This window comes from Aulonocara stuartgranti, assembly GCF_965226115.1.
Source record: "Aulonocara stuartgranti genome assembly, chromosome: 22".
Classification (NCBI taxonomy): domain Eukaryota; kingdom Metazoa; phylum Chordata; class Actinopteri; order Cichliformes; family Cichlidae; genus Aulonocara; species Aulonocara stuartgranti.
This window is the reverse complement of record NC_138957.1, coordinates 10,598,383-10,624,317: the sequence shown is the minus strand read 5'-3', so window position 1 is coordinate 10,624,317 and position 25,935 is coordinate 10,598,383. Positions and strand designations below refer to the sequence as shown.

Genomic DNA, 25,935 nt, shown 5'->3' with positions numbered 1-25,935 from the left:
AACTTGCTGTTTTACACAGGTGTGAATCACTGCTCGTGGTTTGTTATTGATTAGTCAGTGTTTGAGTCGGCAGCGCGTGATGTTGCTCGGGGCTTCAGCAGCTCTTTGTAGCAAACTAGCCTCCATTCAAAAAAATCTGGCACTTCAATATTTATTAATTCTTCTGAAAGTGCGCATGCTCAAGAACACTGTTTCTTTCTCACTTTTTTGTGGTCAGTGTAGCATCCACCTACGAGCACTTTTATTCCCATTTTTGTGTAGAAAGACAACCCTGTATGTTCAGGACCACCACCACCCCTCTCCCCCCATTTATTAAAAAAAAAAAAAAAGATTTTCGTCAAACCGTTGTGAGCAACATGGAGTAAAATGCGAGATTTTCTGAACGGACTCATGCTACACGCAACGGAAAAAGGCAGCTACGCTGTCTGCATTACGCCTTCCCCTTGCTCGGACATTTCTGCATAACCTGCTTGGCAAAGAATCCAATATGACATCATGCGTGAGAAGAAAAGCACTGATAATGTTACATAATCACGACTGAGCTTAAATTGGTGGGCTTGATTTGTATGTCAGTGTGGTTGCCAAATGGATAAACTTTACTGTCCCTGTGTTGTATGTTTGGATTTCTGTAGCACCAGTTGCTAATTACTAGTTGAGATGAAAATGGTGTGTACCTACAAAAGGGCAAGATTTATTGTACTGCTCTGAGCTAAAAATGATGCTGGATTCCAGGGCATCTGGGGACAGCTGTGGCTGCTGACTTTGCTACAAAAACAACAGTGTTGTTAGTTAATCCTTCCAAGACAGCATTTCTGGAAGCAAACTGGAGCTTGGGACAGTGCACTGGTTCAGTATTTTTTTTTTTTTTTTTTTTTTGGGGGGGGATAGTCACTGATTATCTAAATCCACTTGTTCCTTCAAACGTTTCATGTTATTTCCTTTTACTAAATGACTGAATTGGGGTTCAGTTTTTCATTGTAAACATGTGTTTCTGCTCCTGCTGAAGTGAAACATGTTTCTAGGAAATACTAATGGATCACAGTCATAAATTATTGCTCATCATGAGTCAAGCTGGGTAAAGCAGTTTGCTTCATAGTTTCGATTTTACACGTCTCATATGGTCATGTCTCGCTTTGTAGTGAAAGGGTCAGATTTTTGGCATTCCCTGGAAAGGCTTCATGTTAAAGCCTTGGGGCTGTGACTGTGGTTGTTTATTATAATCTTCTCTTCCCCCTGTGCTTCACCTTGTGAAGGGTGCACAGGGGACACAACAGTGCAGCACTGGGTCTTCCAGCAGTCAGTGGTGTTCTCCGTGCCTGCATCAATCACTCACTCACTCCCAAGAGGAGCAGAGGCAGCTCCTGTCAGTTATAGGATAAATAAATAAGATAAGATAAGATAACCTTTATTAGTCCCACACGTGGGAAATTTGTTTTGTCACAGCAGGAAGTGGACAGTGCAAAAGTTATGAGGCAAAAATTAGAATACAATAAGAATAAATACAGTACACAACTGTACAGAATATGAAATGCATGAAAGCACAGCTTAATATTTTTGAAGCAGAAAGCTGTTTGTGTTGCTGTAAATATTAACTAAAGCCTCCTTTTGAAAGGATTCCCATTAATCTCATGTAGTTTAACGTGTGTCATGATCAGGGCTTAAAGTAGACTTTGGAACCTAAGATCCATGTTGTGCTGGAGCAGAGGAAAATGACTGAGTTCTGGTGTTCTTGTTTCATTTGTCGATTGTCCATTTAATAGCTGCACCTCTGACGTTTACTTCTCAAGCGACCAGCAGATAATTCATAAAGGTATCGCACAAATGATGGAAAAATAATAATTGTTTCATATCTGTTGCTTTGTTGTTCACATAATTATTTAGTTTTAGTTAATTTAGTCAATTCTGTTCAAGTGCAATCTTGAGTCAGTCTATATCTCCTTCCAATGAGCAAATTCTTTTTGTAATTTTTTATTTTTTTTTTTAAAGGTGGCTTTAAGCAATTGTTCTCCTGGCTTTACAGAATTAGTATACTCCCAGTATCTCAATCTAACTATTTTCTGAGCAGCGTGTTGTTGTTTTGTTTTGGGGGTTTTTTGGTTTGTTTTTTTTGCCTTCTTGTTTGTTAATTTATAAAGGGTTGAACCTGTTTAGTGTATACACATAATGAACAATTTACGCACTTTGTTACTAGCAGCATTTTGGAAAAACACATGAAAATGACAAAGATAACAGTTTGGCATATCTTCGCATGGTGTCCAGTGTCTTCTTAAAAAAAAATTGAGGAATCTGGACAAGTGCAGGACAAAAGAAGTAGCAGAAAGTACAGCAGTATCTAAAAATTGCGATTAAGAAATCAGAGAAAGTCCAGCAACGACCTGAGACACGCCCTGAGAAATGCATTTGTGCCTTCAGTTGACCCCTCTGTTCACCAAAGCTTATCAGAAATGGTCTACAAGGCACATTGTGGAACATTCAGTCATGGACTGGCCTCCTCAGAGCCCAGACCTCAACGTTACTGAAGCAGTGTCCTAGCAAACATTACCCGTTGAATAACTGTTAGTATTTCTATGTTTATTCATGGTTGGAAAACAGTTCCAAAATGAAACTTGAGTTCAGTGTTGCCTAGATGTTATTTGACTTTCTAGTAAGAGAAAATTTCTGTTCGCTAATTATTTTCTGCTATCTTTGTATTAATTAGAATAAAATGAAATGTGAAAAAAAGTTTCTCAGTAGATTGAATTTAAAAAATAGAAAAGTAGTCTATAATGCTTTCATAAATGTGGAGGAGATCATTTTAAGAGTCTGTGTCAGCATACCACAAATTAAATACAATTTAAATGTAGCTAATACTAGTCTGTATGCTTTCTTCCTTTTTTTTTTTTTTAACCTAATAACACAAAATCATATGTGATCAACTCCTGTAAATACAGTGTATAATAGATATGAATATGCTTTGAAATCGTAATGTCACATTTTTAAAAATTCAAATTTTCATGTCAGTAAACTCTGTTTTAAATTCTAATGGTTTAGGAGGCCATGCTCTTGGTAACACCCACATGCTCAGTAAGGATACGGTAATCAATACTGCAAATCCTAATTTTGAATTTTGAACAGCTTTGACAAAAATCAATAGGAACACTTCAGATTAACTACAATTTCCAGAGAGCCCTGACGGTGCTCAGGACACCCGATAACTAGCTGAGAGCAGCACCTGTTGAGCCCATGATTCAGTGGTGAAACTCAGCCTCAGTGAGTGTGTGTGTGTGTGTGTGTGTGTGTGTGTCAGTTCACCTCTCCCACTTGTACAAAGTAGATTTTACTCTTGGTCTTGAATAAACCTTTGATTATGAATAATTCATTACCTTAATGTGTAATTCTCCTGCAGTGGCAACAAACAAACAAAAGAAAAGGGTGGAGTGCCCACTACGGGTCAGGGACGAGTTCCTGCCCCAAGTGGAGTTTAAGTATCTCAGAGTCTTTTTCACGAGTGACGGGAGAAGGGAGTGGGAGATCGACAGTCGGATTGGTGCTGCAGCTGTAGTGATGCGGACGCTGTACTGGTTTGTCGTGGTGAAGAGAGAGTTGAGTGTAAAAGCACTGTACCGGTCGATCTACGTCCCTACCCTCACCTATGGTCACGAGCTGTGGGTAGTGACGGAGATCGCAGAAATTGACTTCCTCCGAAGGGTGCCTGGCCTCTCCCTTACTGATGGGGTGATAAGTTCAGCCATCCGCGGGGTCCTCAGAGTAGAGTTGCTGCTCTTCCACATCGAAAGGAGCCAGTTTAGGTGGTTCGGGCATCTGATAAGGATGCCTCCTGGGTGAAGTGTTCCGGGCATGTCTCACCAGGAGGAGGCCTCGGGGCAGACCGAGGACACCCTGGAGAGATTATATCTCGCAGCTGGCCTGGTGTTCCTCCGGACAAGATAGATAGAGATATATATATATATATATATATATATATATATATATATATATATATATATATATATATATATATATATATATATATATATGTGTATAACATCATCTAGCAGACCTTCTGAGGGTACTTCACGTAATCTTGGTAACCGGCTACGGGGGATCCAGGTTTCAAGCTTGGCCATGATCCTATTTTTCAGGTCAGTTCCTCTCGCACTCAACGATCCTTCTCCTATCGCACTTGGGGCTATGTACCCAATCTCGGGTGGGGGTGATGATATCTCCCCCCTGACCTGGCGTCCTGACTCCTCCTTGCCGTAGCATTTGTGTTGTACCTCGTCAATCTCTAGCTGTGTATGTATATATATATATATATATATATATATATATATATATGTATGTATATATATATGTATGTATATATGTATGTATATATATATGTATATATATGTGTATGTATATATGTGTATGTATATATATATGTATATATATGTGTATGTATATATGTGTATGTATATATATATGTATATATATGTGTATGTATATATGTGTATGTATATATATATGTATATATGTGTATGTATATATGTGTGTGTATATATATATGTATATATGTGTGTATATATTCTGGACCTCACAGAAGACAGAAGGGCCAGCGTGTCTAAAACAGCCATTAGAGAAGCATTGTGGGAAGTAGCTGTAGGTTCACTTATTGTCATATTATTAAGTGATGACAAGCAATGAAGTCGAAACACATGTTCAGGAACATTATTGTTGACTACAGCTGTAATGCAGTTTTATCCAGAACAACTTACCAAGCTCCTGATGTCTGCCAGTGTATCAAGCATAAACAAAACCATCATTATCACCATTATGCTGTAATTCCTGTTAGTTTGTAATGGATCCCTGTAGATTAGCATCACTCCTATCGGGCCTGATGTTCAAGCAGGAGCATAATGGCCTCACTGTGGCATTGATAGGCACTAAGCCCAAATAGCTTTCACTGGCTTTGCCACGGGAGAGGGAGAGAACATGTTGAGTGGAGCTCAAAAGGCAAGGCACCTGGTTCTTAACACGTACAGTAAACATTTATGCAGCATGCAGAGTCTCAGTGGGTGTTATGAAGTCCCACGTTGTGCTGCTATGTTATAAAATGGCATAGTTTTTGCTACGTCCTTTTCACAGGTTCCTCTGTTCAGCAAGGGCAGTGAAGCCAGCGAGGACAACATTGATATTCATGCTTCCTGTTCTTAAGGGAGTCCCCAGTGGGCACCTTGTCACTCAGGTGCCAGTCACTAGTGTCCTTGGTAGCAGGTGAAGTGTTCCAGGTTAAGAAGTCAAAATGTATTTAAACAAGTGTAGAATTCTTCATCAGGCTGGACCTTTTTGAGTTTAAATGGAAATCTTTTTATAAATAGTATGTTAATCATGTAAGCATTACATCTATTTGTCAGTAAGTTACACGACTGAAACTCTGACTCTCTTCCAGTGTTTCCTCGATTGGTTGGGGATGAGAGACACTCACCCCCAACCAGTCAAGGCAAATGGTGGCACCTGCTGAGGCTTTTTCTGCTGGAGGTTTCTTCCTGTTAAAAGCGAGTTTTTCCTTCCTACTGTTGCCAAAAGCTTGCTCGTTGGGGTTTTCTCTGTATTATTGTACGATCCTTACCTTACAATATTTAAGCGCTGTTTTGCTTGGTGCAAAATAACTAAATCATTGAATTAATATATGCCTTCTAAGCATTCATTAGGCTTTGTTTAAATTATTATTTTTTAATTATTATCATGAATTTGCTTTGGTGTACTTTGGTAAAACACTCTGTCACTGATGATAGGTGTTTGAATTCATCTTAGAGTGTAACTGTTTAGGAGCAAAAGCCCACACATGGTCACTTGACAAGATCAGCCATACAAAAACCCTTGTTGAATTGAAAAAGTAGCAAAATGGTTGGTTGGTATCAAACTGACTGGCGAGAAATAACCAGTGCTCCTTACATGTCCACAGAATTTTGCAGAGCTCTGAACAGCCTGTAAACCCATTCATATCTACTGGTTTTGCCAGTGATCTTAACTGGATGAGTGATTTTTGTTTATTCCAGTTTGCTGCAAGTGGGCTGTGCATTTTATTTTATTATTATTTTTTTAAACTAACTTTTAAACTACCATGGAAAAGAAGGATTACATATTAAGGCTCACTTAAAAAATGCAGTCACAACTAATAAACAAATACCATGCAGATAGCAAAAGGACATTTGTTACTTGAGATGTAAACCAAGAAGATATTTTCTGGTAGAGTTTTTTGGTAATCAGAGTTGTGATTTGCGCAATTTCAAACTGGGCAGTAGCACTCTAAATAAAGATGACATCTGACATACCACTAGAGCTGGGAGTCCCCAGACACCCCACAATAATATGATATTGTGATATTTATTTATTATTTTTAAACATTTTGCTTCTTGCTGACTATTGCAGTAAAATATATTGCAATTTACTATCTTTTTTTGTAACTGCAAATTATGAAGTTTGAAACTTAACTTTTACCAAGACCTGTGTTATCCTGTGCAATAGGTTTATGTCAAATTTACTGCAAAATGAGCTTTTCAACTGTATCAAAACTGTTACTAAAACCTGCTGTAAATATTGATATAAGACCGAGTCAGTCTGTGATTGCATGTGGTGAAGTTGATAGTTATTGGCAGTCTGTTTAATGAACTCTCTCTCTGTTATATATACATCCACACACACACACACACACACACACACACACACACACGTGTGTGTGTGTGTGTGTGTATATGTTGTGTCTACATAGACAGAATTTCACTTGCGTGATAGCGCCATTTGGTTGCTCTGAATTCCCATTGTCAGCTGTGTCCATCATTGGGTGGTTTTTCGGTCGTGTTGATTTCATGTAAGTTATCTCAGTGCTACATGAGATGAGCTCTCTTTTCACAGTACTCCAAGACCATTTTAATTTATTTAATAAAATATCGATGTTTGGTGTCTCACCATCAATACAATATTGCCATTCAAACACTGCAGTACTATGCTGAATCGATTTTTTTTTCTCCCACCCTTACGCTGTAATTGTAGAAGTCTCAACCAACACCAAACACACCACTTATAAAGAAATGTATATATATTTTATATTTATACATTGCATCATACTATTACGTTTCAAGCTTTTTGTTGGTGGTTTTACACTGTTTTGTCGACTTAAATGATCACCAATGACTTGGTTTTAGTGTGTATTTTTAAGTAACAAGACTATAACTACTTGCTTCTGGCGAGCCACTGCAGTTCAAGTTTGAAATAGGAAACAGTCATTTCCTGTCCTCTACACTGGCTACAGTATATAATACTGAAATTGCACTGGAACAGATCGCTTCCCAATGTAATATATCATCAAACTCCTCGCGCCTGACAAATCCCTTTTTTTTTTTTTCTTCTTTTTCTTAACTCTAAGCAACTACAGCAGTAATAAATAAGATTCTTCACTTATAAAGCTCACGTATGTATTATGCACATCCTACTTTAGGTCCAAGCACTGACGTGTGCAAGGATGTGTATACACACACACACACACACGTGTTGATGAGGGTGACAGTATTCTAGGTAGTCATGCAGTAGAAGACCCTCTGTTGGCCCTGATCATCAATCAGGACAAACAGGGCTTCCCCCAGCCACAGAGACGCTAGCTTGAATGTCAAAACTGCCATCAGCAAACAGATTTCCTCCCCACCAGCGGCCAGCCTAACACGACAGGAGTGGAAATTGACTTTCATCCTTGTTAATGAAAGGATACACTCACCCTGTGTGGGTGTGCGGGTATGGGTGTGGGTGTGTGTGGGTGTCTCTGCGTGTATACGCAGGGAAAACATGTTGGCAGAAAAGCGTGCAAGTGTGCTTTGTGAATGCCGTATGCTCGGGTGTTATGCATGCAGTGCGTGCGTGTGTGTGTGTGTATGGGAATTGGAGCATGTGTGCTCTCTCTGCGAGCTGTTAGGCCATCGGCCGAGCTGCAGCCCTCTTCTGGAGGGGGTTGGATGCCATCAGTGACCCCGGAGGCAAGCGTATGGGCCCAGCTTGGGTTTCTGTGAGGTGGAGAGAAACCTCTGGTTTCTGTGACCCCTGAGGAGAGAGCAGCCTGTGAGGCAGAAGGCCTGTCAGCTGCAGTTCTCATTCACAAATCACCTACACAGAGGGAGAGCACAAAATGTACCCACATTCACCTTTCTGGCAGTTTTTAATTCATCCATCAAGGTTATGTGTTCCTGTGTGCTGCAAGGAACCATACACACTATTGTGTGTAAGTTTTTTTTGTTTTTGTTTTTTTTTCCTTCAAGCAGCCTGCTTTACAAGAAATAAACAGATTAGTGTAATTGGGGCTTGCGAGTCTTTCTAAAGTTGGTCCCATTGCTACCATCTTGGAGTACAGGTGTAGACGGCTGCAGTTCTGCTCCACAGCCTCGGTGAGCTCAGTGCAGAGAGGTGGAACAGATTCCACCTGTTGCAGGTTGGTTAGAGTTGCCCTCCCACTCACAGCGGAATAGCAGAACAGAAGGAGCACCTTTCCCTGCTGCAATAGAGACTGTATTTTTTATTTATTTTTTTAAAATGGATATATTTACCATGGCCTCCTAAACTGGCTTTCGGGCTCCATGTTTTGAAACCTAAACCTTAACATTTTGTCTGCCCTCATGGTGGGGTGGTGTTTTGTTGCTAAGGTGACCAGAGTGTGAAGTGCAAAGAGTGTTAATTGTATCAATGACCTATGCAATGCATAGACATGTATTCATGGTAGTTATTGCAAAAAAATAAGTAAAAAGAGTTTCACTTGCCAGAACTGGATGACAAACTATTTGGATGGCCTGCATTTCACAGCAAGTATTTGTTAAATAATTCGATTAAATGATCTAAAAGGCAACAACAGCACAAACATTGAGGAAAGGTCCAGTTCAATTACTTAAATTAGTGATGGTGAGGCCAAGCAGACAGGGATTGGATACAGCTGACTGTGTATGTATATTTATTATTATTTAAAATGGCAGTGCCTCTAAACTTATGCCTTAATTAGTAGCAGAATGCCAGTCAAGCATCAGTTGATAGTAGATATTCTGATGATAACTATAGATTTTTTTTTTTTTTTTTGGAACGAGTGCAGAAAGGTAAAGACGTCCAGGAACACCACAGCAAGATACAAGAGTTGTCAGCAGTAGGGCTGTTCGATATAGCGATATATATCGGATGACGATATAAAAACGTCTATCGTTTCATTTTACGCTGTCGTTTGTTTCGTGGTTTCGCAAAATAAACTGTTTACGGCAATATTGTTTTCATCATTTTGATGGACACTGTAGTGGCTATATTCATTTCTTAAAGTTCTCTCTTTCTCTTATATTTAATATACGTAATATACACTACGGACGGACAAGCGCCTGTTTTTATGCGTTGTGGTTAGCAACAACGACGGTAACAGCATCGCGTGTCCGCTTGTTTATGTTCCACATAAACCTTTCACAATAAAGCTCAAGATCCTGTTGAGACTTTTCAAAATAAACTGAATCACGTGAAAGAGTAGATTATTTACGGATGAGAAGCAAAAAAGAGCCGCCAGGTGCTAAAAAATAAACCTTAGACTCAAACTTTAGAACAGGCTTTTCCCCGCAGCACGCCGTGTAATAAATACTCACAAAGAAAACGGCGGGCGTTACAGCTTATGTCTAGAAATGTATAGTTTCATGCATCGGTTAAAACACTCGACTCCAGCTACATGACGCACAGCTGCAAACACTTCACGCAAGTCGAGCTGCCCGAGATTCACAGAATTTACAGAAAATGTTACATTTTTGTGATTTATATCGTTATCGGGATGATAGAATTGTTATATATGAGATTTTGGTCATATTGCACAGCCCTAGTCAGCAGTATTTTTTTTAATCTAATTCAATTTGTCTTATTGGTGTTTTTAAAGACTGCAGGATGGTCTGTTTTTACTTTTTTTTTTTTTTAGTTAAGTGCGAGGGTGGTCATGCCACTGGCCTTCAGCATCAAGCCCACTGTGTTATATTTAAAAAAACAAAACAAACCCCCCACCTTTATCTAGTTGTTATGAGGGGGGACCAAAGAGACCAAAACCATGTTTGTGCCAGCCTGTAATACCCATTATCCAAATCAATACCCATTTTGGGTATTGATTTCCTTTTGGATGCAGCCTCAAGTGGCCATTTTAGGAACTGAAGTTTTTAGCACTTCCACTTTGGCTTAATTTTTCAGCTCTGGAGCTTGCGCATCATTCATCTTGTTTTTTCTTTCCTAGTTTCATCTGGCTACAAAATCAAATGGTTTCAAAATGACGTCACTGGTGTGAGATGTAATAACTTTTAAGTCCAATAGTCATTCTCTTATTTGTGTATCAGTCTTGTTCATGGGCCTGCAGGTAAGTCACAGCTATCAGAGCCTTTTCATTTAGAGAGGACCAAAACTGTAAAGTGTCAAAATTCACCACAACACCAAAACAGTGATGTGAAAGATGCTGAACTGCTTTATGAAGCTGAGGGTGGAGAGTAACTTTCTGTGGGTTTGTGACGTGTAATGCATTACACTGCCACCTGATTCATTAGTCGTTTAAAATGATTGATTCTAGCAGCCTTAAAGTGGATACATGCTGCATTGTGTGTGTATGGTATTTAGGGTTGCATCACACTGTCTCCCTCTGCTCTGCATGCTCCTGTTGACATGTCATTGTTGTTAAAGGCTGTGATTTTCTGTGATCCCCATGGTAGTAGCTTCTGTGTTTTGTTGCTTTAGTTGTGTCGGTGGCTTTGTTCCTCGGTACTACTCTTATATCTGATCGTGCAGCACTGGTAGATAGCATGGTTTCACACAGCTACTGCTGACTCAGCTGGTACCCACAGGTAGACCTCGAGATCGTTCGTGGCCACGTCCCAGTTATTGCTTTAATTCAGAAGTGTTTGTCAGTTGTTACTGCTGCCTACAGTAACAGCAGTTTCTCGCGCCACTCTGTGTGTTGACAGTATAGATTCCTGAACAAGCAGGCTCTTTGGCAGGTTGCCTCAGCCCTGTCTGTTGATTCACTGTTGGTGAAATAAGAGCCCATATGGCTGCTCTCTCTCTGCATTACGTCACATTGAGATCCAGGCAGATTGGTTTGCATTTACTGCCCAGCTTGAGGGGAAAAAAAACCTCATTGTATTGGGATTGGTTTGATCTGAGCTGTGCTTTCTCCAAAAATTGGCACGCTGTTTTTGAAATGAACTGCGCCTTAATGAGCTGGATGCACAAAAGGTCAGCAAATTATTTATTCACTTATTTATTTAGACTTGAAATAAAAACAGGCTAGGATGTACTTTTGTGTTCCATATCCTGCTTAACCCAGCAGACAACCTAGCCAGATGCACCAGGCTCTACTGTGTTAGTATTGATCCATCTGAGTTATATCACATCGCACAGAGTTGCTGCCTGCTGCACGCATTCACTCCCCTGTGAAGACTTTGCACGCGGTTGTTATCAGCTATTCACTGGTTTCCATTAGTTTCCTGATTTAGCTCTTTTCATGCACTGAGGCTCCGTGCGCTGTCACGGCTTTGGTACTCAGAATGATTTGGTTTGAAACATCTTTATGGCACCTATGCCTCGGCCACATTCACTTCTTTAAAAGCCAAGCTGCCCTTAATAGAATTTAATGTAGAAATCTATAACAAGATCTACTTTAACATTCAACAATCTTTTTTTTTTCGTAAATCAGTTTTGATAATCTTACAGTACTGAAAATGTGTAAAGTTCTTCTCTGACAAAATGTGACATTGAAGAAATACATGAAGAAATATCATCCCTGTATGGTGAATAGGGTTTTTTTTTTCTCTTCAAGAATTCAACGATCCAAATATGACCTTGCTTCATACATATGTGTCAATATCTTTTAATTGGTTTTGCTTAATTGGTAAGGTGAAGAGATGGATCTGTGTCCATCATCTTTCTCATTCTAAAATGGTTTTCCACGTGACTGAAGGCAGTCAGAAAACTGTATAATGTTCATTTTAATGGGGGATTGTGCCATGTGTGGAGTTTTTCAGCACCATCAGAACTGTAACAAACTAATCCCTCCTGCTTTTCTCTCTTATCTATTATACATTAATATTTTAGCTGCTATGACTGTGAAACAGAATAAAAACTCTTAAATCTATTATTGTGAACCTTAAAATAGTCAACAGCCCCAACACCAAATTCTAAAAGTACTGTAGACTAATCACTACTATGAATGTATGGCAACCTTTCTGTCTTTAAGGCAGCAGAACAAATTCTGTCCACTGATGAACATGTTGGACTCGGCTAAGCACAAAATTAATCATTTATCACAGTAGAAAGTCTTTTGTGAGATTTCCACATTTACAGCTGTAAGTAATCTTACATTTATTTTTATTAAAATACTTTTTCTTCTATAAATCGTTTGGGGTAAAAAAAGAAAGAAAGTTGGATATAATTTTGCATTGCCCAATAGATATATTCAAATCATACATATTAAAAAAAAAAAAAAAAAAAAAAAGGGAAGCCAATATGAATGTACCTTAAACCGACAGTGGGTGACTTCTCCGGTCAAATTCTACAAACGTGTATGGAAGATTTTCCCTTTCTTATAACCTCATTAAATTGTTAGATGAGTTTATGATGTTAATCATTAGTTTCAAGACTTCTTGAATGACATTACTCCATCAATCCTTTATATGCAGTCTATAGCAGAAGTAGTTTCTTTTAACAATCAGTATTAATTCTCTGTATTTCCATTTATTGTAGTTGCAACAACAGGGCTGCAACAATTCAAGTATTTTGAATAATTTTATTATTTAAAAAAAATTATCGACACAAAGTCTTTGCTTTGATGGTTCGATTAATGCACGGCTCTGTAGTGCACCATGGAACCATGATCAGTGGTGAGTGTTTCACCCACATTTGTGACTAAAAACAGACCTGCAATACAAATGTTTTTAGGAGCAGCGTGTGGATAAAACATTTGACCACATTAAGCCCAATTTTATAGAAAAAAAAACTGATAAAACAACAGAAGTGATGATGATGCTGGTTTAACGTGGCATCCAAAACAGCAGCACTGTTCCTGTAACCTCCATCAAAACTTTACTGGGGGGGAAAAAGCTAGTGCATCCTTCATCAAAGCACCTGATCAACAAACTCCAATGTGAAGAAAAGAAAACTTTGTAGCTGCTCCATCCACCGCCGTTTGTTTTACACAGCCAAAATTCTACAGTAAGGCTACATTAAAACATGCAGATTGACTGTTACTATAGTCTGACATCATGTTTAAATGATACAGCTTGCTGAAGGCTGACGGCAGCCGTCCTATTTTACATGGAAGTGAACAGCGGTGAGTCTAAATTTGGAGGTCAGGGGATTAAAAGTGAAATGATATAAAACAGTGTCTCAATTAAATATACATACATAGAGATATCTGTCTCAGACAGAAAAGCATTTTTCACAAGGCAGTAAAAATGTACATGGGTCAGTAAAACTTTGAGCCACTGACCTAGAGCTGGGCGATATAACGATAACGATATGTATCGCGATATAACTTTTACTCGATAGAGAAATTAAGCTATCGCGATAGACCTCGCCGCTCTTGTCCTCTTAAAAAAAAAAAAAAAAAAAAAAAAAAAGGTCAGCCAATCCAAATTAAGTAGCGCAGAGCCGAACCAATCACAGCCGCAGCGTCACGTCGCGTGACTTGTTACGTACAGCACAAGTGCCAAGCCGCAAGTGTGTTTGTTTGGGAAGCAGCCAGCGGGTAATGGAGCCAGCACGTAATGGAGGAAATGAGTGTGCCGACTAGAAAAATCAACCGAGCGTGACCGAAGAGAAAACAGATGATGGTTCCAATGCCGGAGAGATTGTCGAACGGAAGAGCCATAGAAGTTCCGTAGTTTGAAGGTATTTCGGCTATTTCAAGTCTGACAAAAAACAGAGTAGCGTGCACTGTAAATTGTGCCGAAAGCAAGTCTGGAAATACAATAAACTGGTGCATGCGTCACACTGTGCGCCACGTTATTGTTTCGGTGAAATGGATTTCTACAATACTGTTACTGTTAATTCTACTCTCTGCAGTGTTTAAATGCTTACATATACACACAGTTACTGTCCCTCCACACATACGACTCGGTTCTGCTTCTATGCCCCAGCTTTGTTTACTTTTTCCCACCGAGGCTTCTAGACTTCTGATTGGCCAACATTTCTAGCGCCACCTGCTGCTTTGGCATGTTCATAGCAGCGTTTTCCTTCATTTCTGCCTTTATGTGTGGACGGGATTATTTTTTAAAACGAAAACGGAAAATCTCAGTTTTCAAAAATACCCGTGTACGTGTGGACGTAGCCTCAGTCTCTGACTGGAAGCGCTAATTCGTCATTCGGCTTTTGTCAGACTAAAGTAACTGTTAAAACTGTTTGAAAAGCTCACCTATACAACAAGGAGAGATTGAGAATTTCCTTTTAGTTCTCAGTTTATTTGATATTGACAAAAGTTAGTCAGTTTTGTCTGTTATTCTGTAAAACAAACTAAGATTTATTTTTAGAATTAATATTTTGTTTCTAAGTGGAATTGACAATTTAGTCTGTTTTGTTTGTTCTATTTTGAAACTTAAACGCTTTAGCGGCTGCCTTTTGTGTAGTTTGCAATATTTGCCTTTATTTATCTGAAAAAGTCTCATGTTCCTTAAGTACATCTACCCTGTTGAACTTATTATGAGAAATAAATATTTAAATCAAAACAAGCTGCTGATTATTTCACATTTTACTTGTGAGCAACGGCACATTTAAATCTTACAAATATAGTTATTTGGCTTATATCGTGATAGATATCGTTATCGCCTGAAATGAAAAAAACATATCGTGATATGAAAAAATCTCATATCGCCCAGCTCTACACTGACCTCAGGTTTGGACATTGAGTTATTGTTAATTAATGTCTACATGATCATAACATCTTGTTTTCAGCAGCACAAAAACTTCACATCAAAGCACAGGGCAAACCTCAGAGTGCTGATATGTTTGCTTCTCTTTATTGCAGCCACCACATTCTCCCTGAAACGCTACAGACTCAAACTCATTCACTTCCACACTTTAACACAGAGGAACACATGTACAAAACCTCAAAGCCTTCCAAGAAGACAGAATAATGTTACGGGTTTTTTTTTTTTCTTTTTTCTTTTTTTAAATCCCTTAATTTAGATGGGACATTGTCAGCTTTATTATTTCTCTAAAAGCAGTTGAGTTTTCTTGGCTGTGTGTTTGGGATCATCGTCTTGCTGAAACGTCCACCCTCATTTCACCTTCACCATCCTGGTAGATGGCATGACTTAATCACAAATGTCTTTGTACATTTTTACATTCATCCTTTTTTTACTTATATGAAATGTGCCAATGCCGTATGCTGAAAAAAAGGATCCCCACACGACAAGGGCGTAGATTTGGTTTTGGCATTGGTGGGGGACGGATGATTCAGCCACCGAACCCTGCCCCGTTTCTTTTTTTTTTTCTTTTTCCCTTTTTGTCTTTGCTTCTTGATTTAAAAAAAAAAAAAAGAAAAAAGAAAAAAAAAGAGAAACATACTTACTTACATATGCTATTCTACATGCTTTTAAACCATTTAAAATTACAATTCATAGTTTTATATGTGAATTATATAATGTTATTACTATTAAACAAATGACTAAGTATTTTAGACTTTAGTTTACTTCAGTCATATTCCATATATATCAGGTATCATACAAAAATAAAAATAGCTTCAAATAAGTCATTACAATAAAAGAATATGACTTTAAGGACTTAACAACATTACTTCAGTTATACTGCACCAACATCTCTTACACATTAGCACTAGGGGAACACTGAATGACCTGTTGGGTTTTGTCCATAAACTACTCATCTAAGATTACCACAAAGTAAAAGATCTCTCAGCAAAATTATGCAACATTTTAGGCACTATTGCCCCGATCAAATCAGTGAGCTGGGATTTCTTATTCTAAACATGAACTATTACAGCAACAGACATGGACTACTGGTGCCCCACACTACAACCAATGTCCACTATGTGAAGGAGCCAAACACATGCCTGCTCCTCTCGTTAACTGAGATAAACTGCTGACATATTTGTTTTACATCTATACTGTCCAGTCTCTCCTGGTGGACATGGCAACACGTTATTCATAGTGAAATACAATTTTAGACTGATGTGGGCCAACGCCTAAAACGATGTGTCCGGAGTTTGCTGTTCTCGTCGGCTCAGATATTTGAAGTTTACTCAGCTACATTCTCGCCTGAAAATATGTTAAACGTTTATTTTGCGACCCAGAAAGCGTAATAAGAGTAATACTAAAACTAAGTAGCTGCAGTAGTAGTAGCCATTGTTGGAAACTGGAATTGGCTGAGCCAATCTGGGATATGGTTTTTCAATTTTGTTGCCCGGGTGGAAAAACGGGAGAAATTCGGGAGAATGGTGACACCGGGAGATTATCGGGAGGGGCACTGAAATTTGGGATTCTCCCGAAAAACTCGGGAGGGTTGGCATTTATGGCCTAGCATAGCCTGTAACGTTATTATGACGGACACATTTCATGAGTGAACTTGACTTTAAGTGACTTACAGGTTTCTTTGAAAAATACTTTCTTATATCCAGGTTCTTCCTTTCTTGCTGCCATCCTCCTCTCCTCCCTGCAGGCAGTGTTGCCAACTCCTCAGTAAGGAAAATCGCTATTGGCTGTCCTAGAAGTCGCCAAATGACGTCATCACCTAATTTGCATAATTCGTCATGCTAATGTAATTGTAACCTACGTTGTTGGAGAGAGAAATAACATTGTGGAAGAGACGGAGTAAAAAACGTCCTAAATGCAGTTAGAATTTATTTAGAACTACAAATTAAATTTCTTTTAGCAATTATTGTTTTTTAATGTCACAATTCCAACCCTGCTCCTTTATCCGGGCCTGGACCGGCAAAAGTGACCCGAAATAGGCACTCTGGTTGAGTTACTTTGTGTGTGTGTTTATAAGTAGTTTTAAACCTTGTGATCCACAAAACAGCATAACAGTAAAGGAAGAACTGACTGCGTTACAGTCAGTGCGGGAGCAGCGTTTGGACGCACAGGTGTGAACGTCTCCTGCCCCGATAGCAGCTGGGGGAGGACTATAAGATAAGATAACCTTTATTAGTCCCACACGTGGGAAATTTGTTTTGTCACAGCAGGAAGTGGACAGTGCAAAAGTTAAGCAAAAATTAGAATACAATAAGAATAAATACAGTACACAACTGTACAGAATAGAATAAAATAAAATACTATATACAGTAGAATAAAATAGAATAAAATATACAATAAGATAAAAATAGAATACAAATGCTATATACAACTGAGTAAAAATACAACGATGCCAGAAAGCCTCCGCTTGTGAGTGCTTTGGCACGGGTGAGGTGCCCACGGCAGCACCGCTGCTTGTTGAGAGTAAGAGCGATACGCGGTTTCACGTCAAAAAGTCGTCATAAATAAGTCTCCAATAATACCAGAAAAAGTCGCCAGATTTGTCTTTAGTCGCTTTTTAGGAAAAAAAAAAAGTCGCTAAGGGGGTCTGAAAACTCGCTAAATATAGCGACAAAGTCGCTAAGTTGGCAACACTGCCTGCAGGTCCTCGCAGCGCAGGATTGCCGCTGCTAAAACTAAACAGAGCTCCCTGAAAGGCACAGCCAATCACATTGGCCATATTTGTCACACGAGGACTCCAGTAGAGAAGTAATTTAACTCTTTCTGCACCGCTGGGTGAATGAGACGTTGACAGATCGTTTTTTTCTTTCTATCGGTTTTGTTTTTCTTTACTCGAAGAGATCAAATTATTGGTGGGGACAATTCAGTAATCGCTGGATATTGGTGGGGACATATCCCTTCCGTCCATGCCAAATCTACGCCCTTGCCACACGATGATGTTCCCACCTCCAAACTTCATTGTTGGTATGGTGTTTTTGGGGTGATATACAGTGCCTTTTATTGAACTCCAAAAAGTTCAGTTTTAGCCTTATCTCATCAGACTATGTTCTCGCAGTATTTCACAGGCTTTTCTTGTCTAAATGTTTTCCAGCAATCTTTTTCATGCTTTTTTTTTTTTCTTCAACAGTGAAGTCCTACGTGGTGAGTGTGCATATAGGACATGGCAGTTAAATTCATTATCGTTTTCTCTGAAAAATTTTACCTGCTGATTCCAGGTCTTTCTGTAGCTCCACACAAGTGATCCTTGGCTCTTGGACAACTCTTGTGATAATTCTTTTCACTTCTCATTCTGAAATCTTGGAGAACCTGGTTGTGGCTCGTTTATGCTGAAATAATGTTCTTTACTTCTGGATTATGGCCCCAGCAGTAGTCACTGGAACCTTCGGTAGTTTAGAAGTTCTTCTGTAACCAATGCCATTAATATGTTTTGCACCAATAAGGTCTTGAGAGAGCGCATTGGTTTTAACCATCATGAAATCTGTCTTGTGTGACACCTTGGTAATGAGACACCTTTTTATAGTGACCAGTTGGAACTGAACCAGCCGATATTAATTTGCACTAAGTGGCAGGATTACTTTCTAATTACTGATCTTTTTTAGCTGGTGTCATGACTTTCCATGCCTTTTGCACCTCCCTTTCTTCATGTGGTCATGCTGTATAGTCACCTACAGTGTTTGCCATTATATTGGTAGGGAGTTTTTAAAAGAGCAGAGCTGGAAACCACAAATTCAAATCTTTTCCTGATGTCATCATTTATATATAAAGTGTGCCCTGCTGGGGGTCTGTGTGGATTTCCTGCTAGAGGACTGACATTTTCTCTGTTGAATTTCTCACACGTAGGAGCAAAAACGAAACAATTCCTTTCATTCGGAAAATGCTCATAAGTGGCTCAGCAGATAGAATGAATCCCACCTATTTATGTCCACATAAAAATGATTCACAGAGTCTCATGAGATGTAAGCTACCTTATTTGACTGCAGGTGTAGCCATTAGGAGTATGCCTGTGTTATCAGAATCAATGAGGGTATGCAAATAGTGTCACAGTTTCAGTCAGCGACCAAACCAAAAGCCACATTCACACCCTGAAGCCAAAAACTCTCGCAGAAACAACCTAACTTAGATGTGGGGACAAATATAGCAGGCAGCTGGTCATTCTGCCTATAATTAGCATTTCCTCTCTCCATTTTCAGCTTGTTTTCTCATCACTTGCACAATGCCTCCCATTTTTTTGTGTCAAACTCCTTGTTCCTGATTTGGCTTGCTGCTGCTCTAAATATGATTTACTAACTTTTCTGTAAATGAGCCTTTTGTTCCTGGGCTTCTGCAAATATTAACACATTTTTAATAGAGAGTGTACCTTTTAGCTATATGATATACATTGAGGTTAATGAAGTTAACAGAGCAAAAAAAAAGTTATTTGAGTCCTTTCCTCTGCTGTTTTTAAAATCTAAGGCCACAAAGTACTGACTTTTATCAACCAGCACTGATGGCCAGGAAGGTGCTGCAGCATCAGAGTCTGACACAACTTCCAGCAGCCTGTAAGCAGTTTTTTTCCCTTGCTCTAAATAGGGCTTTGGTGGTGGCCCACCCATATAGATCAACAAACATAGCAGGATTGAACAGAACTGTTAAGAGAATTGTTCACACTGTGGTTGTCTGTGCCGCACATCTGTCAATGCAAATCAGCTTCCTATAGACTTTGACATGGATAATCAAGTAAAAGTAAAAAGTAAAACAAATATAACTTAACAATATTGTCCATATAAGCGTCAGTAAAAAATGATTAAAAGATACTACAACAATTACTTCATGAAAATATCCCAAGAATTGTGACACACTGCAGGTCTCTGTCAGACAATTACATTGGAATATATAGTTTTTGATTCACAGGCTGGCAAGTTCAGAAGGTCACTAAAGAGTGTTTCCAATTATAATTGTCTTACTGTATGTGCGTGCTTTCTGTTGTCTGTGTTGGTACTTTGGAACAGCAGAAACCAATCCAGGCTTTCCACTAGTTTGACATTTGGGGGAAATTTGGCTTTGCTTTCTAGCTGAGAGTTGCATAACTGTAAAGCCCCCATTTCGATTCCAGCTCATGACCTCTGTTGCTTGCCATGCTTCTGTCTAACTCCCCTTGTTTCCTCTGAATTTTCCATGGGAAATTGGAGAAAATGACAATAAATAATTGGATAACAATACTGTGAATGCTTAATCAGCATTCACGCTAATAACAAAGTCGGTATGATAAGGGGCGCATCTGAATTTCAACTTCCAATTTTGTGTAATATATTGAGATATTTGTATATTAGAGCTCTTTGTATTATTAGAGCTATTTTGTAATATTTTGTAGTATATTGTAATATTTTATATTGGTACTTTAACTTGTTCGTAACTGTCTTGAGCAACTGTGACCACATAATTGTCTCTGGGATTAATAAAGTATATTGTGGATCTGAAAATAGGAAATTGGAATGTCATGGTTACCATAGTACAGTGTTTCCCAACCACTGTGCTGCGGCACATAGGTGTGCTGTGAGAAATGATCAGGTGTGCCGTGGAATATTATCTGGTTCCTGATTAGTAGTCTAAGGCTACGTTCACACTGCAGGTCTTAATGCTCAATTCAGATTCTTTTGATCAAATCCGATTTTTTTTGTCTGCTTGTTGACACTACAAATAAAATGTGACAGCAAACGCGCTCTAGTGTGAACCCTCAAAGCGGCCCGCATGCGCAAAAGAAGATGTCACACACAACGCGCTCTGTTTAGATCCAGACCAAACAGTATTGCTTGACTGATGGCCCTTAATATAAAGACTTGTTTTGGACTTTACGTTTCACAATTTTGCTTTAAGTTATAAAGTTATTTTGTTATTTACATATGGCCTAATAATTATCCTTATTGCTGTTTTGAGAGGAGCGGTGCTTCAAAGGATAGTTGCAGATTTCTGTCAGAGTCTGCAGATTATACAGTACAAATAAAATGTTCACGTTTTGCATTGTCTTCCCAACAGTTTCACTGGATGACCAGGAAGCGTTCACAATGTCTTCTCCGGCGCTGATAATTGGCATCTGTCTTGTGTCAGTGACGTAAAAGACAGATATAATGCGACATGACTATTCAAACAGCAGTCGTTTACTAAAACATCAGATACGTATCTGATTCAGTACCACATACGAAAGTGACCCAGATCAGATTTGAAAATATCAGATTTGTGCCGTTCACACTGTCATACCATGATCGGATATGGGTCGCATAGGGTCAAAAAAGTCGGATTTGATGCACTTTTGTCTGCAGTGTGAACATAGCCTGAGCGACCGCATGAGTAACGGGCAGAACAATTTCATTCTTCCACTAGAGGGCAGTACAACTACTTGCTCTAATGAAATGGGTTGCCAACTGCCAATAAAACGGAAGAAGACGAAGAAGAAATTACATAATGGTCATGCTGTGAGTGAAACGATGCAGGGCGTGATAGCAATGGATAAATATCTAAAAAGAAAAAGTAGTCAATCGGACCTGGGTCCTGGAGAAAATCTGACTCAGATGAAAGCCCTAGCTTGAGTAGTGGTCAGAAGAAAGCAAAAAAGCTATACTGGGGACAAACTGAGCCAATTCCGCTAAACCTGGTGCGCGGGGGAAATGATCAATATGCTTTTTGGGACACTTTTGTTTGGCGGTGTGCCGTGTGATTTTTCTAATGTGAAATATGTGCCGTGGCTCCAAAAAGTTAGGAAACACTGCCATAGGACATGTCACAAAAACCCTCTATCTTAGTTGTTGTGGTCTTCTTCTTTTGGCTGTTCCTGTGAAGGGTTAGTACAGTAGATCTTCTGCCTCCATCTGGGCCTTCACCAATCTGACATGGAGTTATTCTGATCCACACATTGATTTGGCAAAAACTTTACGGTGTGTGCCCTTCTCGACAGAGCCTTCCCTGTTTATTTAGACTTGGGGCTTGCACAAGACATACACTGTTTTATAGCCTTTCATATGGCTGGGTTTTCTTTTAATGTTAGAGTTATACTAGAACATTAGCAAGAAGTATAAATCTATGAAAGGCGTTAAATTTAATAAAACGTGTCATGCTGAATGCTCAAATAAAAATAAAATGCTTGGCATATCAAAATGTATCATACGTGTGAAATTTGGATTGTGTATTACAGTCACGTTGCTTTGGTGAAAAGTGAAAATCTAAATTATTGCTCCTTAACCTCCTAAGACCCGAACGCTTTCATGGCATGCATTTTCAATTTCTCTTTGCTATTTGCCCTGATTGGGACCTGATGATTTTTTTGTGTGTGTTGTTTTGTTTAACTTGATTTTTGTATAAGAGGAAATTTGTTTTAAATTTCGATAAAACAGTGGCAGTATAATGTCCGCGTAAGTGGATATCAGGCTCTTGTAAAGCAAAATTTAGTATTTTGGTCTAGACAACCCAAAATATGATGTCCATATATGTGGACGCCAGGTCCTAGGAGGTTAAATACAGAAATGTTCCTCCTTGCTACATAAAGCCACATTTGTACACACATGGAATTAGTATGTTATTGGAACATTTGGAACTAGAGTCAAAATCAGCACCACCCACCACAGCTGAGCTCTGCACAACATCTGTCAACATGGACTGCTGTTGACGAGTCAGGTCATACAGTAACTGGAGCTCTTTTTGGAGCTCAGGTGACCATTTATCTCCATGGACTCTTTACACTGTGGCAGTCCAACTTAACCCATGTTGGTCACATGGCTATTTTCATTGGCCATTAGGGCAGGTTGAGGTTGAGAGGGGCATCTGTGTCCTCCTGCTTGGCGGGTGTATGGTGGGGGTTGGGTGGGGGATCTCTGGTCTGTCTGTGGCTCACTGTCTTGTAATGGCTGGTAGACTGTACTGTCTGTACTCTAAGATCATACAGCTGTGCTTTACATCAAATATGAAGCACAATTTTAAATTGGCTGTGATGATGCTTTTAAGCGATCATTATGTACCACAAACTGACTCTGTAAAGACTACTCCATAGTGTGGCAGGCGTAGCAGTGACAGATTCTGCTTCCTGTGGTGTTTTAAGGCCATATGGGAAACCTTCGACTGCTGGGATTCTAAGGAGCACCCTGCCTGTGTTTTCTCTCTGGTGACAGGTGGCACAGTGCCTCAAAACTCCCTCTATGGCTCAGCAGGATGGAGCCAGAACTGACCCAAGCTTGGATGCTGCTACTGACAGTCTACCGCAACGCAACGAAAGTTAGACCAATATATGTTTTTGTCAATACTGGCCTTTTAGGTAAAATCGAATATTGATCAATGGTCATCACACTCATCCAATTTGAAGATTTACTTGACAAGTCCAAAACCAGCCATAATTGATATACTCCCTTATGTCTTATTTTGGGGAAAAGCTAAAACTCAGCACAATATGCAAATAAGCCCTCCCCAAAAAACAAAACAAAACTGAAATCTTTTAAAGGCTTGTCACCAGTGTTGGTCAAGTTACTTGAAAAAAGTAATCAGTAACTAATTACCGATTACTTCCCCAAAAAAGTAATCCCGTTACTTTACTGATTACTTATTTTCAATAGTAATTAATTACTTAGTTACTTAGTTACTTTTTAAAAACACGATTTACAACCTGAATAGGTGATAAAGTGATAGATCTTTCAGCCCAATTCTACTTTTTCTGCATAATCCATCATACAAAATGTAATCAAATGGAAAAGTCTCTTTTTAAAACTTGTTTTATTCGTTTTAATCTTTTAACTTTATGCATCAAGCAAAAATTTAATTATATGCAACATTCTCTGACTTGAATAAATTAGTTTAACATTAAAACTTATTTTCTGCACATTCCAGCACATAAAATATTTTTTGTGTGTGTTTACACTCACTCTTTCAAATAGATGCAAGTAAAACACAGCAGAAAATAAATAAAGTCAAAGACTCAGCGGTCCTGTTGCTCTATTTTCACCTATAAAGCAGGAGTAGGGTAGGCGGAGGTTTACCCTGGTGCAGGTGTGCCGCGGTCAGTTGAAGAATCCGCGAGTTTCTCTGTGAGTTTCCCATTACGTCGTTGCGCACTCGGTGCTTGCTCGGAAGTTTAGGGGTTTTTTTCGCTGTAAAAAGAAGTTTTCTTCCCACGCACAACGGACACTAATGTGTTTGTCACTTTTTATGGAATCAAACTCAAAGTAAGGTCAGTACTTCCACGCTTTAAACGCTGCACGCTCATACTCTCTCCCGCACTCGATATATGATCCACTGTTGATCTGCACACAGCTGTTGTCACTAACGGCGCACTCGCTTACGTCACTGTCATGAGACATTCTCGCAAAAAAATCACGGTTTTAGTAACGCAGTAATGCAGCGTTCCTACGGGAAAGTAATGGTAATCTAATTACCGTTTTTGCAATAGTAATCCCTTACTTTACTCGTTACCCGAAAAAGTAATCAGATTACAGTAACGCGTTACAAGTAACGCGATACTGCCCATCTCTGGTTGTCACATAAGAGGGCTCTAAGGAAAAAAATGCATCTTTTCTAAATATTTTGTACTCATAGCTTGACAATATAATGACAATAACAATAAAGTAGTGAACTATGTATTTACTCCTTTAATGGAAAAAGAAGTGTGTTGTGTTGATTCTGATCATGTAGTAAATATGATGAACTTGTGGTGTCTGACCCAAGATTCTTGAATAATTTCCCTAGACACCCACCTGGGGCCGCCACATTTAAAGAGCACAGCACTGGCTCAATCCTTTGAAGATAAAATGAATACATAAGCCTTTTCTGTAAAGCTTTGATAGGGGAAATGCTTGACCTGTTTTAAATGTAATCTTCCATAACCTGGGACTTTTACAATACACCCGTTTAGCTGTAAATGGGGAAAAATGGCTCGAGTTTGTGGTTATAATACAGAAAATCAAAAAAATAACAGTACAAACAAAACTTTTTATTCTTCCTAAAATTACATATGACCATTTTGCAGACAAAATGGTGTCGAAACTGGAATTAGCCAGACGTATTCAAAACATTTGCATCTTCAAAAATAGCCCTTTTTTTCCTATTCAACCACTGCTAAATGTTAATGTATTGTTTAGCTCGAGGAACTAAAATGAATCCAGTGTTCAGTTTAGGGAAAGGAGGGCAGCATTGTGAAACCTTATCTTTTTGTTTCCATCCTTTTCTCATCCTACATTCCTAACAGACAAAAAAAATCCTGTTGAGGAAACGTGTTTGGAAGCATGATGTTCAAACTGTGACAAGGCCATGCAGATGAGCCCCAGCTGCACAGACGGAGACAACCCTGTGAAAGAGCTTGACACAGGCAGCTCTGTCACCTCCAGACAGTAGAGCAAGGGTCAATATTCGTCCTCTGATAATATGATAACAAACGCTGAAAGCAATAATCACTTGGATTTTCACCAGATTTGGGCCTCTGCAAACATTTTTCGTAAACAGCAAAGCTGAAGTAGCCAAAATGTCCTCAGTCGTACTGTGTGAAAGATTAATGTTCAGCATTTTGCATACGCTGCCATTTGCTCTGAACAACTGGGAACATCCAAAGTGTTCACTCTGCAGCTTGCAGTAAGTTATTCTCAATACAGAATCTTTGCTCTGGGTTACTTTGACAATATGCATAAACATGTATTAAATCCCATATTAGGTAAGCAATATAAAAAAATGTGCTTTATGTAACCCAACTTCAAATCTAGAACCAGCACGTAATCCTCAACTTTACCTCTGATGTAATGGGGCTTTCTTCCTGATCACTACTATTAACCACTGAAGATATTAGGAATTGTTAAACTCATAGAAAATGCTTTGTGAAAATACATTTTTTCTTGGACTGGTACCAAGTTTCCATCCAAATCTAGAGTAAATTTTAATGATCTAATAGCTTGTGACCTTTCGCAGCAGTATCTTGAATTAGTTTTTCTTATGGCTTTATGAGTCTCTCACATCATTG

The 25,935-nt window shown here is 39.0% G+C and overlaps 1 protein-coding gene across 5 annotated transcripts in view; it reads left to right on the top strand.

Annotated features, from left to right (window-relative positions):
• hivep3a (HIVEP zinc finger 3a) overlaps positions 1-25,935 on the top strand; it is a 54,796-nt gene that overhangs the window by 1,430 nt on the left and 27,431 nt on the right. The window contains exon 3 of one of the 5 annotated variants that reach the window (XM_082521354.1): positions 23,111-23,213. The exons of the other annotated variants lie outside the window; for them this stretch is intronic. The gene's annotated coding sequence lies outside the window, so the exon portion shown is untranslated. The remainder of the gene's footprint in view (positions 1-23,110; positions 23,214-25,935) is intronic. 5 annotated transcript variants of the gene reach the window in all.